This window comes from Pinus tabuliformis, chromosome 2_1 (genome assembly GCF_031772625.1).
Source record: "Pinus tabuliformis cultivar Carrire ecotype Pingquan chromosome 2_1, CPIR1, whole genome shotgun sequence".
Lineage (NCBI taxonomy): Eukaryota > Viridiplantae > Streptophyta > Pinopsida > Pinales > Pinaceae > Pinus > Pinus tabuliformis.
Genome location: NC_142299.1, coordinates 994,472,852 through 994,491,133, shown reverse-complemented (window position 1 = coordinate 994,491,133; position 18,282 = coordinate 994,472,852).

The following is an 18,282-nucleotide window of genomic DNA, read 5'->3' as shown; positions in this document are numbered from 1 at the left end:
GGGAAAGGTGGAGAAATATGTTCTTTGAGTGATCACCTATTTTCGGACCAATGCCTAATCCCTTAGGGAGAATGGAGTCTAGGAGAATTATGAGAAAGTTACTCATATTTTAGTCAAGGAGGCCTTAAGCACCACTTTTCTTAACCTTTAGGGAAAGAAGAAGAGACCTCAAAAGATTTTATACTTTGCTTGGAAAAAGAGATGGCTTATCAAGACAAATTCATCATTGAAATTATCCCTGGGAGATTTCATTCACTTACATGGCCCAAACATTGAGATATGCTATATAGAAACAATAATTCCACAAATTTGCAATTATGCAATGCAACAAGTAGCCCTTTTTATAGCAAAAATCCCATTTAATTAATATGAAAAAAATAAAGCAATAATAATATTAAAAATTTTAACTTACAAGTAATAGAAAATATCCAATCATAAAAAATTTGACAATAAAGAAGCTTTGTTATGAAACCAGCTCAAGAAAAGATAGAAAAGATAGATCAACGCCTTAGAATTCAGCCTCTTCGAGGGGGCAACCTCCTTTACATTACATAAATGAACAATTCTTGGATGATACAAATGACAAAACCTCCTTTCTATATATAGGAGTCTAAGGAGTCACAATATAATCCAGCCGACCTAACAATAATAATATAAAGCCACAAAAATAACAATAGAGGGATTCTATGGGGCACAGAAAGAACAATATGGGGGTAATAGGGGCACAACATTATAAAAAAGGGGTATAACTACAATAGTAATGGGGTAATCACTAGTATTATAGGGACCCAACATGCCCCTCTCCTTCAAAAAAGTGTTGTCCTCAATGCTTGAGTAGTTCTGGATACTTCTGCATAAAATTCTCATCCTCCCATGTGGAATCTTCAGCGGATAAGTTCTTCCACTTGATAAGATACTCTGAAATTGATCGATTTCGTAGCTGTCGAGTTCTTGTTTCTGTGACTGCTTCCGGTTCCAATATAATTTTTCCTTCCTCGTCAAGTTCTGGCAATATTGTTTGAATTGGGAGCTTGTCGCCTATAACCTTCTTTAAACATGAAACATGGAAAACTGGGTGCAATCGAGAAGCTGCAGGAAGCTCCAATTTGTATGCCATAGTACCAATCTTTTGCAACACCTTGTACGGACCATAATACTTTGGTGATAATTTATTATCCTTCTTAGCTTGCTTTAGGGACATTTGCTTATATGGTTGTAGTCGTAGGAATACCCAATCACCTACATCAAAACTTATTTCATTGCGATGTTGATATGCCTGTTGTTTCATTCTATTTTGTGCCAACACGAGGTTATCCTTTAAGAGTTGGAGGACTTGTTGTTGATGTTCGATGTGATGTTCCACTGCCTGAACCTTAGAATTTTCTCTTAAATATGATGTGATGGATGGTGGTTGATACCCATAAAGTGCCATAAATGGGGTCATTTTTGTTGCTGTATGGAAGGATGTGTTATACCACCATTTAGCCAGAGGCAACCAGTTGACCCATTGTGTCTGTTTATCAGATACAAAGCAACGAAGATATCCTTCCAAACATTTGTTTACTATCTCAGTTTGCTCATCATATTGAGGATGATAAGATGAGCTATGAGCTAACTGAGTACCAAGACAAGAAAATAATTCTGTCCAAAAATTTCTAGTGAAAATGGGATCTCTGTCACTTACAATAATCTTTGGGTTTCCATGTAGCTTTTGAACTATTTCCATAAATGCAGTAGAAACTGTACTGGCTTTAAATGGATGTGATAATGCACAAAAGTGTGCATACTTGGTAAGTCTGTCAACTACCACAATGATGACACTCTTTCCCTTAGACTTGGGTAAACCTATGATAAAATCCATTGAAACCTCCTCCCAACGTTGGCTTGGAATGGATAAAGGTTGTAATAGACCCGGTGTCTTAATTGTTTCAACTTTATTTTGTTGGCAAACCAAACATTCTGCCATAAACTTTTGAATATCTGATTTAAGGCCATCCCAAAAAAATTCCTTCTTAACCCTGTGGTAAGTTTTTCAAAATCCTGAGTGCCCTCCTAAGGGAGAAGTGTGCAATTCCATAAGAATCTTTTGTTTTAGCTGGGAATTCTTACAGAGGTATAAGCGATCTTTGTACCATAACGAATCATTTTGCCAGCTAAATGTATCAGAAGTACTAGAATCTTGTTGTACCTTTTGAATAAGTGCCCACACTTCTTCGTCATTCTTCCATTCCTCCCTTGCTTCATTTATCCAATCTGGTTGGATAATAGAAATGGCACACAACAATGCTTCCACATCCTCATCCTTTCTTGAGAGTGCATCTGCCACCACATTTTGCTTCCCTTTTTTGTAGATGATTTAAAGTCATAACCCAACATCTTTGTGACCCACTTTTGTTGCTCTTCAGAGGATAATCTTTGTTCTAAAAAGTATTTAAGGCTATCATGATCCGTTTTTACCTTGAAGTGTCTTCCCATTAGGTAGGGTTGCCATTTCTTAAGTGCATGGAGTATTGCCAACATTTCCTTCTCATAAATAGCTTTGCTTAAAAAATTTCCCTTGATTGGACGACTTTCAAAAGCAATGGGTCTTTCATCTTGCATTAGAACAACACCAATTCCATTTCCTAAAGAATCACATTCCACAATAAAGGTTTTTGTGAAGTCCAGTGTAGCTAAGACCGGTGCTTGGCACATTGCCTCTTTAACATGTTCAAAGGCCTTTGTTGCTTCCGGAGTCCATGAAAATGAATCTTTCTTCAATAATGTTGTTAGAGGTGCTGATATTCTCCCATAATTCTTAACAAACTTGCGATAATACCCTGTCAACCCAAGAAATCCTTGCAGATGCTTTATGGATGTGGGGATTTTCCATTCCTTAATGGCTTTAATTTTGCTAGGGTCTATCTTAACTCCTTCATGAGATACAATATGACCCAAATATTCCACCTCCTGGACTCCAAAGAAACATTTGGATATTTTTGCATATAATTGTTTCTCCTCCAATAGTTGTAGCACCCTGTCAACATGTTCAACATGATCCTTCCAAGACTTGCTGTAGATTAGTATATCATCAAAAAATACTAACACAAATTTTCTAAGGAATGGTTTGAAAATTGAATTCATCAAACCTTGAAATGTTGAAGGTGCATTGGTAAGGCCAAAAGGCATGACCAAAACTTCATAATGACCCTCATGAGTTCTAAATGCCATTTTCAGAATGTCTTCAATCTTCATTCTGATTTGATGATATCCCGAACGAAGATCCAACTTGGTGAAGTAAATTGATCCATGCAATTCATCCAGTAATTCATCGATGACAGGAATGGGGAACTTATCTTTAATAGTGAGCTTGTTGAGCTCCCTATAATCCAGACACATGCGTCATGATCCATCCTTATTGTGCACCAATACTACTGGAGCTGAGAAAGAACTTTGACTCGGTTGAATTATACCAGCCTCTAGCATTTTTGCAACCATACGTTCAATTTCACTTTTTTGGACATAGGGATATCTGTACGGCCTGATGTTTGGAGGAACACTTCCTGGAATTAGATGAATAGCATGATCATGATCACGCATAGGTGGGAGACTTTTGGGAGTCTCAAATACCTTGGAATGATTGTCCAGGACTTTTTGGAGATCTGGAGAAATAGATGATTCCAATGTGGAAACATCTAGCGAACATAATTGTGCAATTACACCTCTTTGCTCCTTTTTTAGAAGCTTTGTCATGCCATTAGAGCTGATTATCTGTCCTGGTTTCCCTGCAATACCCCTTAATTCAACTTCCTTTCCTTCCGTAGAAAATTTGATGAAAAGGTCTTGAAAATTAAAAGCTATTGTACTCAAGGATTGTAGCCATTGGTGTTATAGACATTTTTGGGCCCTACAACCCCAAGCATGAAATGTCCATAAACCAAGGACTCCTAAGTCCCTAAAAGTGTTGTTCTAACCCCTAAAGGAACAAGGTCAACAGATTACAGCTTCTCCCAGAAGTTCTCCATCAAAAACTGCTCTGAATTGGTCAAAACAGGATCATTTCAGCTGCTCCACTGGCTAAGTGCATTGCATCTCACCTAAATACACTGTGTGGGTGCGTTGCATTTAAAAACTCCCTTATGTGGGGTGCAATGGGCGAGAAATGACAAATGGAAGTGTCATTCCGTGAGGTGGAGAGACAATGGAAACTTCCAGAATCTTCTCCTGTGACACTTGCCTCACTGAATTCAACCAAGGATGAGTAAGAGACCATCAATCTCCAAGTGGAAGCAAGAACTATAAGAGGGAAGACACTAATCAAATCATGAGCTGACTCATGTCCATTACAAACATCTATATATGGATCCCTCATCCCAGAGATCCAGAGGCTGGAATTTTTCATATTGTAAGGAATTGCTGTTGGTTTCTTGAGACAAACATCAGATTGTTGGGTGATCTAAGCTTTGTTTGAGGTGAAGAGGGGCTTCTTTGCTGGGAGGTTGATGCTGGATCAGAACAACTAGTTGTAACTCCTCTTAGCTCTTTTCTTGTTTATCAATAAAAGCTATTCAAGTTTTCCTCCATGCTTTTGTTTCATTGATGCTTGCTACATTTGTATGGTCAATTTACATCTGATCCTAGATCGTTTATGATTATAGATCCATGTCTTTGTATAGTGCTATGCTTCTGTGATCTTACAGGTACTTTGTGAAACTGGGCGTGCAAGGGAGCAGGTAGCTGAAGACTATCAAAGAAGAGAGGAATCAAATCAAGAGATTAGCGCAAGACAGAGGTTGGTCTTTCTATTCCTCTCTATCTATAATTCATAAAGGAAAAACGAAAGTAGCTTTTCTCTGTTTGTTTCTAAGGCAACTGTCACACCTTAGTGGGATAGAGCAGTTCTATATAGACACTTTTCCCTGTAACAAAATGGCGACTCCACTGGGGAGCTAATTAGTTTGTTTGTTTATCATTCTTTGTTGTTTGTTTCATAAACTTACAAGTAGCATTCGAACTACATTTGCCATAACAAACTAACTGCTACTTCAATCCATCTACTGGATCTGTTTATGATTTAAACAACTGATTCACAAAATATCTGATTGCCCTTATGATAGCTCTTAGATCCTCCTTAGATCTACCCCTGATTGTTGCATTACTGATTGCTTTTTGCTCGGCCGAAACCCAAGAACTGAACTGCAAACTGTGACCCGGAACTCGAAAAGAGTCTCGTTTCTGGCCCAACGCAGGTATTGTTCAGAGAATCTGAATTTTAGCGCACTTCCTGAGTGGACAAGCTGCGCTGCATTTCAAATTCTCTGTGTTACAGGTGCGCTGATCAGACTAGCTCTGTGCAGTTTTGGCTTCTGTGATTCATTCTTTCCAGTTCTATTCCTGAATTTTGCTGCCTGTGATCAGTATATGTCTGTTTGAAACCCCTTTTCCTTGCTATTATTCCACCTCCTTTGTACAAAAGAACTGTAGCTGTTTTTGTGTGTTTGTTGAGTCATTTACAGTTCTCCTTTGCAAAAGTAGCATAATCATACTGTCGTCCTTTGATTTGAAACTGTCGCAAGTGTCGATTTCAATTGTAGGAAAAAGTTTGATTGTTGTTGATGGTCGATTATCCTATTACTATTGCTTTTGGTCTGAATTTGTGATTTTCTAGTGTCGAGAACAAGTATTCAGTTCAAAATCGTGAAGTGTTGTGATCGTCTCCATTTTTTGATTTCGAAAAGAAACTTGTTGATATTTGTCGCTTGAAAAGAAATTCAGATTTGTGCATCAACTTTATTTTTAGCATTCATATACTAAGAAAGTCGAAAACAAATACATGCATGTGCATTTGCATATAGACAGTCTGATTGGCTTGATTTAGGAAAGTGCATTTAGAGTGTGCTCTTTTCTCTTTGTGAAAAGATTCTGTATTTCTTTTCCTTAGTAGCTAGGATTTTCATTGCACAAAGAAGATAAAAAGTTTGTTTATCATCTTAGATTGCATTTTAGGAATTACATCTACATCTCGCGGTGAACCTGAAAGGAAAACTTCATAAACAAGATCAACTTAAAATAAATTCAATGAATCTAACAACGCTTTGGAACTTAACACACAACATTTAGAAGTCTTGGCTAGAGACGTATTCCGGCGCCGTAAAGCCTGGTAACTGTTGTTCTCACTGATGGTTGGGTGATTCCTCCACTTTGAGACGATAAGTGCCAGTACAGACTTGTGCTCCCACGTACCGTCGAGTATATTTTGGGAGACCCCAATAGGATTAATCCTTTATCCATAGGAAGCCGTGTCTTCCGCCCTATCAATCGCAATGCACTGAACACAGCATTTGGGAAGTGTTAACGCCCAGGTTGTTCCCTATGACTCCCAAGGGAATACGGCCGGGGTAACCACTAACCAATCTTTGGGTTACAGTTCCTAGCCTAACTGCAACCAGAGAGGGCTCTCTCTTTATGATTTGTCTCTGTTATGAAGGTGTTTTAGGCTAGCTATTATGCTCAGGTTTTGTTTTGTGTTTTGGTTGAGGGATCTCTTTCAGGTCTTATGATGTAATACTTTGATGGTGAGTTTCCATTGGGCAATGGAGTCTAGATGCTGTGAGATAATCTTATATGTTGAGTACTGTTCTAACTGCAAGGCCTATTGTGTATTTAACAGACAAATTTAAACTTGAGTGATGATATGTGTCAACTAGCAGAAATCTGTTAAGAATTTTCTGTTATGTTGGTGAAATGAAAATGAACGCAGAGCACAGGAGCAAAGTATGAATTCCTGTGTCAGTGGCCAATATGAAAGATGTATTCTGAAAGTGCAGCAGCTTAAGAATCACACTTTATATAGATTACACCTGAAGAAAACATTTATAAACAACACAGACTGAACTCAGGGTGCTCAGTGAGCAAATCCTGGGAGTTATTCTTTTTCTCTGTTGCTTAATATCGGAAATCAGATAGCGTATATGGATTTATAACAAAACAAACTAAACATGGATAAAGTTACAGAGACTTATTGCATGGTAAGATACGCAGGGATCCAGCAGTCATGAACAGGAACAGAACATCTTCAGCACATCAAGCATCCATGAAATTCCATTGCTTTCCTTTATTGACTTTCAGAAAACAATTACAACATAAGAGACTCTTCAGGAGAAATTCACAACAACCCTTGCAATCTTATGCGAAGGGGACTTTATAGAAATGCGTATACAAAATATCTCAGGCATTGAGTCATCTGAGAGAGAGAAAATATCTTCAGTAGTGTTCAGAAAGTAGGCAAGGAGTTATTACAATGATAAATGCAGCGTAAATGCCCTTTATGTCTGTTAGAGCATTGTTTTGACTTTTGAGTATCACTGATTCGGTTGCATTACTCTGTATTAATTCTGGAGATACGCATTTACTTTTGGCTGCGCAGTGCATTCTCGGGTTTGCCAGCTGTGGTTCCCTTTTTTGCTTTGTTGGCCGCTACATCCGCTGAGTTGGCTCAGCTTTGATTTTATGATGCCTGCTGACTTTGTTGACTGTTCTTTTCATCAAAATTTGTAGAAAAAACAGAAGTTGGTGCATGAGTTATTGTTTACAAAATTCTCTGGATTGCATCTGTCCACCATTCCTGTGTAGGGAGCTGATGCTTGAGGATGGCCTCCATTGTCTCTTCAGCCTCTGTATATTTGAAAAAAGTTGGGGCTACATCAAACAAGTGATTAATTTCATTCATTATAAAAAGCAGATTTTCTATCTTACTATAGAAAATCTGTCCTGTAATAGGCCCTGTGTCTTCTGAAGTGCTGGCCTTCTCATTGACCTGTGCTGAGGCAAAAACATTTACTCTTTTAGCATACTGTTCATGGGTGAATAATTTCCCTCCGCTGTTCAGTAAGCTAGGGAGTCCTCTACTCTGCAACACCTGAAATTTCTCCATGAACTTATTTACCTCTGTCTGCATATCCTGGGTTCTCCTGTCCAATGTCTGCACTAGACTTCTAAGAGTAAGAACCCTCTTGATCATTTGAATAGTCTCAGTTCTATTTGCAATTCCCATGGTGGCCAACTGAGAACTTGTTTTGTGATTGAGCACATTGATCATTCTTGTAGCAACTTCAGGCATATTTCCCAATAAGGCCCTTGATGTTCGGATTTCCCTCTGTGCCTTTGGAATGAGCTCTAGTTGCTCATGGATTGTCTTGATGTATGGCCATTGGTTGTTGATGGATTTACCAATATTGGACCATATCATTGCTCTGATCTCAGCTATGATTTTATCTAGCTTGAGCTCATTCTCAAGCTCCTTGATTTTGTCTTTAAGGGCTTTGATTTCCTTGGCCTTTTCTCCCACTTCTCTCTTTGTCTTATCATGCCTTTCATTTACCTTGGCCAGCTTTTCCTTAGTTTCATTCAGCTCCGTCATCTGGGCTTCCAAAATTTGTATTTCATTCTTTAGCTTCTGCATATCTAGGCTCTGATCTGTGCTGATGGGTGCTGCTGAAGTAGATGTGGCTGTTTGTTCAGCCTGCTGAGGTGGAGGCACAGTAGTAGGAACAGTCTCCTCAAGATTGATGACTTGAGGAGGGGGCTGAGATGTCTGCCCTTCTTGTGCTTGTTTTGATGATGCTTGTAGAGGTGCTTGTGTAGCTTCATATTGCCCTAATTTTTCTTGTGCCTTCACAAGCTCTTTGTAAATGGAAACTAGTAGGGCAGTAGAATCCTGCTCATACCTTTTCTTTGCTACCTCATCAGTCTGTGGATGGATAGTGGCTGGAATTTTGATCTTCTTTCTTAGTGCAGCCATGTCTGCATCTCTAAGTTTCAGGATCTCTTGTATCCCTTTGATGTCATTGGGATTGTGCCCAATTTCTACAATGATTTCCTCCAGGGCTCTTATCCTGTTGTCTTTGGCCTGAGAAGAGGCCCTCTCCAGTTCTAGCTGGGAAGCTGTGGCATTCAGACTGCTGGTTAGTTTGTAATTATCCAAAGTCTTGTCGGCCAATGAAGCATACACCATTTCTCCAGTTTGCTTATGCAGCTCAATTTTGTCCATAGGGTGTATGTCTTTGGCAAGTACCTCTAGGTTGGTCCTAAGGTAGTCAGCAGTGGATTGTGGCCGGAGTGCTATAGGCATAAAGTGACTCATTGTCAATTTGCCTTCACTTACATCAAAAGCAGACATAAGTCTCTGCTGATTGGAAGGAGCCATGTTTAGCAGGTGATTGTACAATTGTACCTTGACAGGGTCACTCCTCCTCTTGATGTCTATAAACTGCTGCTTGATGCTTACTTGTCCCTCTTTCTGCTGGCTGGAGGAGCTGACCTCCCCTCCCATGGTCCTGTCTTGTTCCTGCTGGAAGGAACTTGCTGAAGTTTCTCTGCTGGGTGGGCCCATGCCCAATGCTTCTCTTATTGCTATATCCTCCTCTGGAAAATCATTGAGTCTCTGTCTTTTCTCTCCCTGGTCTATAGAGGATGTCAGGGGAGTCTCTCTGTCTCTTTTTCTAAAGACAAATGTATCCTCCTTTTGAGGGGTTTGGAGGATCGAGGCATCAAAGGTAGTGTCTTGCCTTGTAGGCCCCGTTTTTTCAGTGGTCTGAGGGGTCTCCACTGTTTCCTTTTGCTGGGCAGACTGCTCCTGCCTTTGTTCTTCTTGATGTTGTTGCTCTTGCTGTTCTGGTTCTTTTTGCTGCCCTTGCTGCAGCCCTTCTGCTTGCTGCTGTTGTTTTAGTTGCTGTTCCTGCTGTTCCTGCTGTTCCTGCTCCATCTCTTTGCCTTTGCCCTTTTCTGAGATGTTTTCACCAGTTCTTGTAGCTTGATGTTGGGCAGTTGAAGAAGACGCTGCTGCTCCAGTTTGTGTGCTTGGCAGTGAGGTGACCTGTGAATAAAACTCAAGGTCAGCCATCTTCTTGAGGTTTCTTAGAGCTCTTTGATTAAGCTCTTCTTGAGTCACATCTTCTTCTAAAGTTCCTCTTCTCCACTTGCTTTGGTTGGCATATTTTTCTAAGTGAGGAAGGCTATAATGACCATAGGCAGATAATTTGTATTTGAGCCTCCTCATTGTAATGAAGTTATTGGGGTCATAGGGTTTCCATATGAAGCTGTATTTGAGACCAAGGCACCCAAGTATTCTATCAGCCTCTCTCCACCCTTCATCCCTCTCATTGAGAAGTAAATGGCCAAGTTGATTTCTGATTTTTAACTGTGCCTTCTTACCTTTTCCTGAAAAGTGGAGCATATCCACATAACCAAACTGCCTGAAGTATTCCAAGGCAAGTAACCTCATAGGCACAAATCTAGGTAGTTTAAATGGGGGCAACTCACACCCATATAGTCTGATAACGGTGTGGTGTTGGTAGAAATACCAATCCCCAATACTGTATGCTTTTGATAAATGCAGGAGTCTTTGCATTTCGTCTGTCAATCTGGGAGGGGGTGAACCCAACAGTAGAGTCAAGGCTGGATGGATGAAAAGATCAATAAATTCGCAGTAGGTGTATGGAGAACAGCTCACTATGTGAAAAACGGATGTCCAATACACTACTGATCTCAGATTGCCCTGTGCATATTCTCTCTTCTTTGGGAAGGAGAACTTATCATGCTGGAAGTATAGGAGCAGATGATATAGGTACGAGGTGTATCTAAATACCCTTTCTCTTGATAAATTCATCAATTGATCAAGCATCTTATCTGATATGTATGTGGCATAATCATAGTGGATTGGCTTCTTTCCTGGGGAAAACATAAGCATCATTTGTAGAACAGTTTCATCCACATACTCCACTGAATCATATCCCAGGATGGGACTGATCATGTCAACAAGGTCTAAGCCCAACTGGTTGAGGTAGACATAATGGATGGGAGGAATTTGCACAGTATCAGCTTTGATGAAAATCTGATTAAGCTTTGTGATTTGTGCCTCTGTTATCCTGGCTCCCTGTACTATTAAATCAGCTAATGATAGAGGAACCAACTTTTGATCTGTCTCGAACTGCAACATCTCCCTGATGGCTTCAGGGGTAATGAGGAACAAAATTGAGCCTGAAGAGTCCAGCACTGCCCTCTGGGATGCATCATAGTGGTCAGCAACTAAGTGTACAAGCTCAGGGAATTGATTAACCTGAGGAAGCTTGAATATTGGGAGGAATGAATCCCAAATTCCCAGGATGTCTGTCCCCCTCTCATGTTTGATCTTTATTTCATTTAGGATTTGCAAATGGAACCTGCTTCTGCTCAACATCTCCTCTGATATCTTGTAGTCCAAGTCTGCTAATGCTCTGGTGTCAAATGTTCTATTAGGGACATTCAGGGGAGCCACATTGAGGGCTATAGGGGCTACAGGGGGGTTCATGGCTCTTCTTTAGGATTTCTGCTTGCTCAAGGACTGTGTTACTATGCAGAGTAACACCAACAAGGTTTCTTGCAGAGAATGATGGTTTTGTAAGTGAAAGGTGGAAGTAAGGCTGCAGCAGTTGAAATACTGCCTCTGTGTGATTAGGTGGGTGGCGGAAATGTTCAGAGGATACTCTTTTGCGGTGTATTTGTCTCCTGCAGGTGACGGGTTCACGATTGCGCGAACCAGTGACAGTTTTCTTTCGAATTGCCTACAATTGGCTTGACAGTAGCTTAGTGACGGCTCTGGTTCAATTTAAATGTCAACTTGATGGTATTTAACGGTGAAATTGGAGTCTTAAGGTCTGTTACTCATTGACATGCGAAATGCAGTGAAAATGGAGTTTCAGAGCTCAAATGAGGAATACCTGTAGATTTGGATCGGTCAGAGCTTGTTGGCGCTGAGGAAATTGACGTTCCGGTGGTCAGGAAACTCTTTTCCGCGGCTGGTGCAGGTTTAAACGTAGTTTTGCATGCAGAACACAACAACGACGAATGCACAAAAATGGTAAAAAACACGAATTTTTGGCTAAAATAGACCTTTTGGTGCTTTTGGCGCGAATCCGTGCTGACGTCAGCATGACGTGATTGGTGGGGTCAAGGTTGGATGACGTCATGCTGACGTCATCGGGTGACGTGGCGGGGTCTGGTTGGTCCACAGGGGCAGTGAGATGGCAGGACAGGTGGACCAATGGAAGGGCAAGAGACTGACGGGACAGCGTACCTGGGTGACGGAGCGATGACATGTTGATGACACGGCGATGACGTGAGCAGGCGGGATGGGGAACCCGGAAACCGACAGTGGTTTCGTATCGCACCGTTTCTTGTACGGGGGCGGTATTTGCAGTTGTACCTCCGACGCATTGTGGTGAGGGCGCGTGGCAGCGGAGTGACGTACTCAAAATACGGACGTCGGGAGATAAGTTTCGGGCAACGGATGAGCTCCGACGTCATGGTGATCGTTAGATCTACGGAGGTTGATCGGACGGTGGTCGGATGGCTGATATGACAGGGGGATAGTACGCATAACTGTCGGACGTCGGAAGGACTCCGACGCGATCAGGGCCGTCGGATCTGGAGGGCCTGATCCAACGGTCATCGGGGAGGTGACATGGGCAGTGTATACGGAAGCGGGCGGAGGCAAATAAACATGTTTTGAACGGGTTTTCAATGTATTTCGAAAAAACGATTTGCATGCGCTTAACCTTGGTTATACGGCGGAAAGTGGGTTTTTTCATGTTTTTTGCCCTTTGAAGCGGGTAAAGGTGGAATTTAAGCCCTTTAGGGGTTTTTTATGTGCAAAAGGGGTCAAAATAGAGGAATCAGCTCATGAAGGGGAAGGGGTAGTTGGCATAGGTTCATCAACATGACCTGGTGTCATTTGATTCCTGACTCGAGACTTTATTGGCTATAATGCCAAGGGGGGGGGTATTTATAAGATTTTGGGATTTATACACCTTGGTGTTAGTAATATTAGGGAAAAAGGTGATATAATGGATTTATATAGTAGGGTTAGTGTTAGTATGGAGGAGGGGGTAAGTGGAGGGAGAAACCATTAAGTTTATATGAAACAAACTTGGTTTTAAGAGTAGATCAAAATAAAAAGATCTTTAGACAAGAAATGTGGCTTCTTAAAGGTTAAGAACCACCATGAAACCTTAGTCTTTTCCATGAATCTAGGCTGATGGGGGAATGTTAGAAATGAAATTGGAGGGGAATGAGGGAAATTAGTCATGCTTCCTGCTGTAATCTTTTGCTTTGATGCCCACCATCACCGTTCTTGCAATGATGGGGATAACCTTTCTGCAACCCCAACTACCTACCCAGCTACTTACCTAGCATTTTTATTTCTTCTTGGAGGGTGCACTTGGACTTGCAGACCCTTACTTGCCTTTTCTTTTCTTTGGCTTTCTCTATCTACTTCTACCCTTATCTCTTCCAAGGTCCCAGATTAGGCTGTTGGGAGCCTTTTCTTCTCTACCTAAACTAGTTGTCTGCCAAGATTCAGCTGTTTGGACAGACTTCTTTCTCTATTCTATAGCATAAAATTGAACACATGGCATGATCCAGATTAAACTGTTGGATCATCCATCAAAATTTGAAAATAAGGTCATCAACATTGAAACACTTTACACACCTTCTTGCTCTCTAGGAAATATGGGATCTTTGTGAACTCAAAGCAGAGCATATTTGGACTTTCTCTTGCCAATCATGAAATATGAAACCTATTGGTATAGGTATCCAACAGTGGCTCCACATGGGGATGGTTTTTCCTTTGAAAGACCAAGAACAACAGGTCAAATTGCCTTGCTCTTTAGCTGCCCATACCGATCTTTGAAATTTGCTGCATTAATGTGTCAAAATTGTGTGCTTCTTTCTTGGAAGACCTCTGATTCTATTTGCCTTATTGCTGGTTGGTGAATTACTTAGAAAACTGCATTTTACAATTTAAAACAGAAAACAATATGTACATCTGCATATATACAAGGAATCCTTAGATTCCAGTCATGGGGAATAGTCAAAATAGTGCTTCAGCATCCTGCCATTGACAGGACCTTCATCCAAGTCAGTTTCAGTCAGACCTTTAAGGAAGTAGGTGTTGTTACCTTGTACTGCTTGGACAGCAAATGGTCCTCTCCATAGAGAATCAAATTTTCCATGTTTTCCTTTCTCTTCTCTTCTTGCATCCCACTTTAAGACTTTGTCCCCCACATTGAAATCTTCTGCTTTGGTTCTTCTATCAAAGGCCTTTTTCAATTTTTCTTGTAATATCTGCACTCTGCTGAAAACTTGTTCTCTAGTTTGCTGTAAACAGATTATCTGATTGATCCTCCTTTGCATATCATTGGGCTCTGCTTGACTCTCTTGCAGAAGCTTCATAACCAGCACTCCTAGTGATGAAGGAAATTTGGCTTCTAATCCATAGACTAACTCATATGGGCTGGTCCCAATTGATCTTTTTGTTGTTAGTCTGTCTGCCCATAAGGCATTGACTAGTTTCTTATGCCAGTTCTTTTTGTTCTCTTCCAGCACCTTCTTTATGATATTGATTAAACTTTTGTTTGATGATTCAGCAAGGCCATTTCCTTGAGGATAGTAAGCAGTAGAATGGCCCAAAGTAATGTGAAATTTATGGCAGAAGTTCACCATTTTCTTGGATCTGAAGGCAGCAGCATTGTCTATTATTATCTTGTCTGGACAGCCAAATCTAGCCAGTATATTGTTTTCCAAAAACTGAATGATTACTGAGTCATTTGCTTGTCTGCATGGGGCAGCTTCAATCCACTTGGTGAAGTAGTCTGTTGCTGTTAAAATCCATCTGTGTTGGCCTGAAGATGAGGGATGAATTTCCCCAATGAAATCCAAGCCCCATTGTTGGAAAGGTCTCTCTGTTGCAATGGGTCTTAAGGGAAGTGGCAGCAACTGTCTTTTGCCCTCAAAGAGTTGGCATTTGTGGCATGAGGCTGTGAATTTCTTCACATCAGAGAACATGGTGGGCCAGTAATAACCAGCCCTCAGTATCTTGTCCACAGTGGACTTCCAGTACAAATGTCCACCACAGTCTCCTGCATGGAAGTCTTGCATGATATTGTTAGTTTCATTCTCCATTAGACAGTGCAGCAATATACCTTCATGGTTTTTCCAAAGTAGATTTCCATCTATCACACAAAATCTTGATGTTTTCATTTTTAAGAACCTACACTTAGTTCTGGACAGTCCTGGGGGAGCACACAGGTTTTGCAACACATAACAGATATCAGAGTACCAAGGGATTGTTCAAAGGCTACATTGATCTTTGGAGTCGCCAGCTCTGTTTCACTGTCCAGCTGATTGATATCTAGGGCCTGGAAATTTGATTCTGTCATTAATTTGGCCAAGCCTTGCCCTTTTATTAGCTTTCTGGGTTTTATTTCAATGTCAAATTCTAGTATGTTTGCAATCCATTTTCCTCTTCTGCCCTCTAAGTTTTCTTGGGTGAGAATGTCTTTGACAATAGGACTTGGTACATAAGCCACAACGTGGGAGTAAAGGATGTAAATCCTAAAGTCTTTAATAGCTTTGATCAAAGCATAGGCTTGTTTCTCCATAATTTGATACTTTAGAGGGGCATCTCTAAGAGCCCTGCTGAAGAAGGCGATAGGCTTCTCATTCCCTTGATCATCTTTCTGTAATAAAACAGCAGCAATAGTATGCTGGGAGGCAAAAGAGAAGATGATAAAGTCTCTGTCAAACTGAGGATTGGTTAACACTGGGGTTTGAGTCAGGGCCAATTTTATACTTTCAAAGGCTTGTTTTGCTTCAACAGTCCATTTTACCTTTGAATCTTTCTTTAGCATATTGTTTAATAATCTGATTAGTTCTGCTAAGTTTGGGATAAACCTTCTTAAAAAGTTAATTTTTCCTAAGAATCCCTGCAACTCCTTGACATTCCTTGGGTGAGGCATTTGTAGGATAGCTTGTATCCTGTCTGGATCAATTCTTATGCCATCTTTTGAAATAATGTGCCCTAAGAGTTTCCCTTCTTCCAAGCCAAATAATGACTTCTTGGGATTTAAAGAAATACCATATTTCCTGCATGTTAGGAAAATCTGTCTCAAATGTTTCAGATGTTCTTGGTCGGATTTTGAAAAGGGTGTAAGATCATCTAAGTAAATGACTAGGAAGTCATGAATCTCTTTTGCAAAAGCAATGTCCATTGCTCTTTGAAAAGTTGCCCCTGCGTTTTTCAATCCAAAGGGCATTTTTACATACTTGAAAGTTCCCCATGGGGTTGTAAATGCAGTTTTGTCTTGATCATCAGGGTGTACTAGGATTTGATTAAAGCCTGAGAATCCATCAAGCAATGACATCTTTGAAGCCCCCACCACTCTTTGGAGAATGTGATCCATTTTGGGTAAAGGGTAGTTATCTTTGAGTGATACTTGATTCAGATTCCTTAAGTCTACACAAAGTCTAATCTCACCAGTCTTTTTCCTTGTAGGGACTAAGTTGGAAATCCATTCAGAGAATCTGATTGGTGCTATGATACCAGCTTTGAACATTTTATGCAACTCTTTTTCAATAGAAGGAAGGAGCATAGGATTGATCCTTCTCAATTTTTGTTTGAATGGTTTTTGATTAGGCTTGAGGGGAATGGTATGCTGGATGACAGAGGTATCATAGGACTTTAGATCCTCATAACCCCATGCAAAAACATCTTGAAACTCTTTAAAGAGGTCAATGTATTTGGGTTTTTGATCAGGGGGCAAAGAAGCAGATAGCTTTATTATTTTAGGCTTGTCAATAGTACCAATGTTGCATTCTTCAACTGCTGCGTCTAATGGCTGCATCTTTGGCTTCCTGGGGACATCATTTGAATAAAAAATGTCCTCTAGTGGGGTAAGGCCTACTGGAAGGAAGTTGTCTTTGAGTTGTATGATTTCAGCTTCAGCGTTGCTCACCTCTTCACAGTCAATTTGGTGAATTTGCTGAATGTTTTGATTATTGAAAATGGTTGGATTCAGTAATTGTTTTGCTGTTCTAGGTGATATTGGATGAACCATCTGTTGGAACTGTATTTGTGATTGACTTGCTTCATCAAGTATTTGTGATTGACTTGCTGATTCAGTGTCAATATTTAATCCTGCAAACTCTTGTTGTGAGGTTAGAAAATTGTTTATTTGCATATCATTCTCAAATACTTGCCATTCTTTGACATTGTTTGGAATAGAGGGTCTGTATCTGACCTCGGCTGTAAAACAGTTATTGGGTTCTAGTGGGAATTTGAATGTGCTGGCAAATGTTGCCAAACTGTGTGCGTGGAGATTGTGGCCCCTTGAAATTTTTGTGATAAAGAACTCAGAGAAAGTCTCCAACATTTCAATTACAGCAGATCTGTAAGATCTCAACCTTTTGTCATTGGTGACAAAACTTCCTTTCACTTGTTGAATTACTAGATCAGAATCTCCCATGATGGAAAGCCTAGGAGCTTGTAATGACTTTGCTAGTTTGAGACCTAGTAATAGAGCCTCATATTCTGCCATGTTATTAGTGCATCTAAAATTTAATCTATAAGCCCTGCCTTCTGCATGGTCTTTCCCTTTGTTATGTATCCAAACTCCAGCTCCTGCCCCTAACTTGTTAACCGAGCCATCAAATTCTAGGACCCACAGGATATCTTGTTGAAAAGGAGGTTTAAAAATCTGTTCATGGGATGGCCATGTAAGCAGGAGTTGGGGTTTCTTTTCCCGCTTGTTTTCTAGGACAGTTTCATCACTTGTTTGACAATCTTTGACAACTAGAGGAGGGATAATGTCTATTGTTGGACTGATTGATGTTTTATGGGTGCTACTTGCTTGATTAATGTTTTGTTCTTGCAAGAGTTTCTTAGTTCCAATATCATTGTTTGAGAGGCTTGCACTGTCATTGAAGAGAATGAAGGAGTCTATGTCTGAATGAACAGCATATATTGGAAAATTTTGAGGCTTTTCTTCACTGCTGACCATGTACTTCATGAGTGTCTCCCTGTAAAGTCTTTTTGGTTGTCCAAAGACAGAGATGGTGGCATATGACATATCTAATTGCAGGGAGCCTTGGAGTTTGGCTCCCCATGATCTTGATAACAGCATCCCATATTTAGGTGGGATATCAGCGACTACAACATCCATTAGAATGGTTTTATTAGGGTATTGAACCAGGGATACACATAAATCTTTTATTAGGCCTAAACATTTGACTTGGCTAGAATCAAAGGAAAACAGGTCTTTGTATGGTCTTGTTATATCCAAGTTCAATCTTTCCATGACTGCTTTTGGCATAAGGTTGTGAGAGGCGCCTGAGTCGAACATTGCATTATGCAGTATTTTATCATGAACATGCAAGCTGACATAAAAAGGTAATATCCCTGTGACCATTGTTTTTCCATCTACCTCTGGG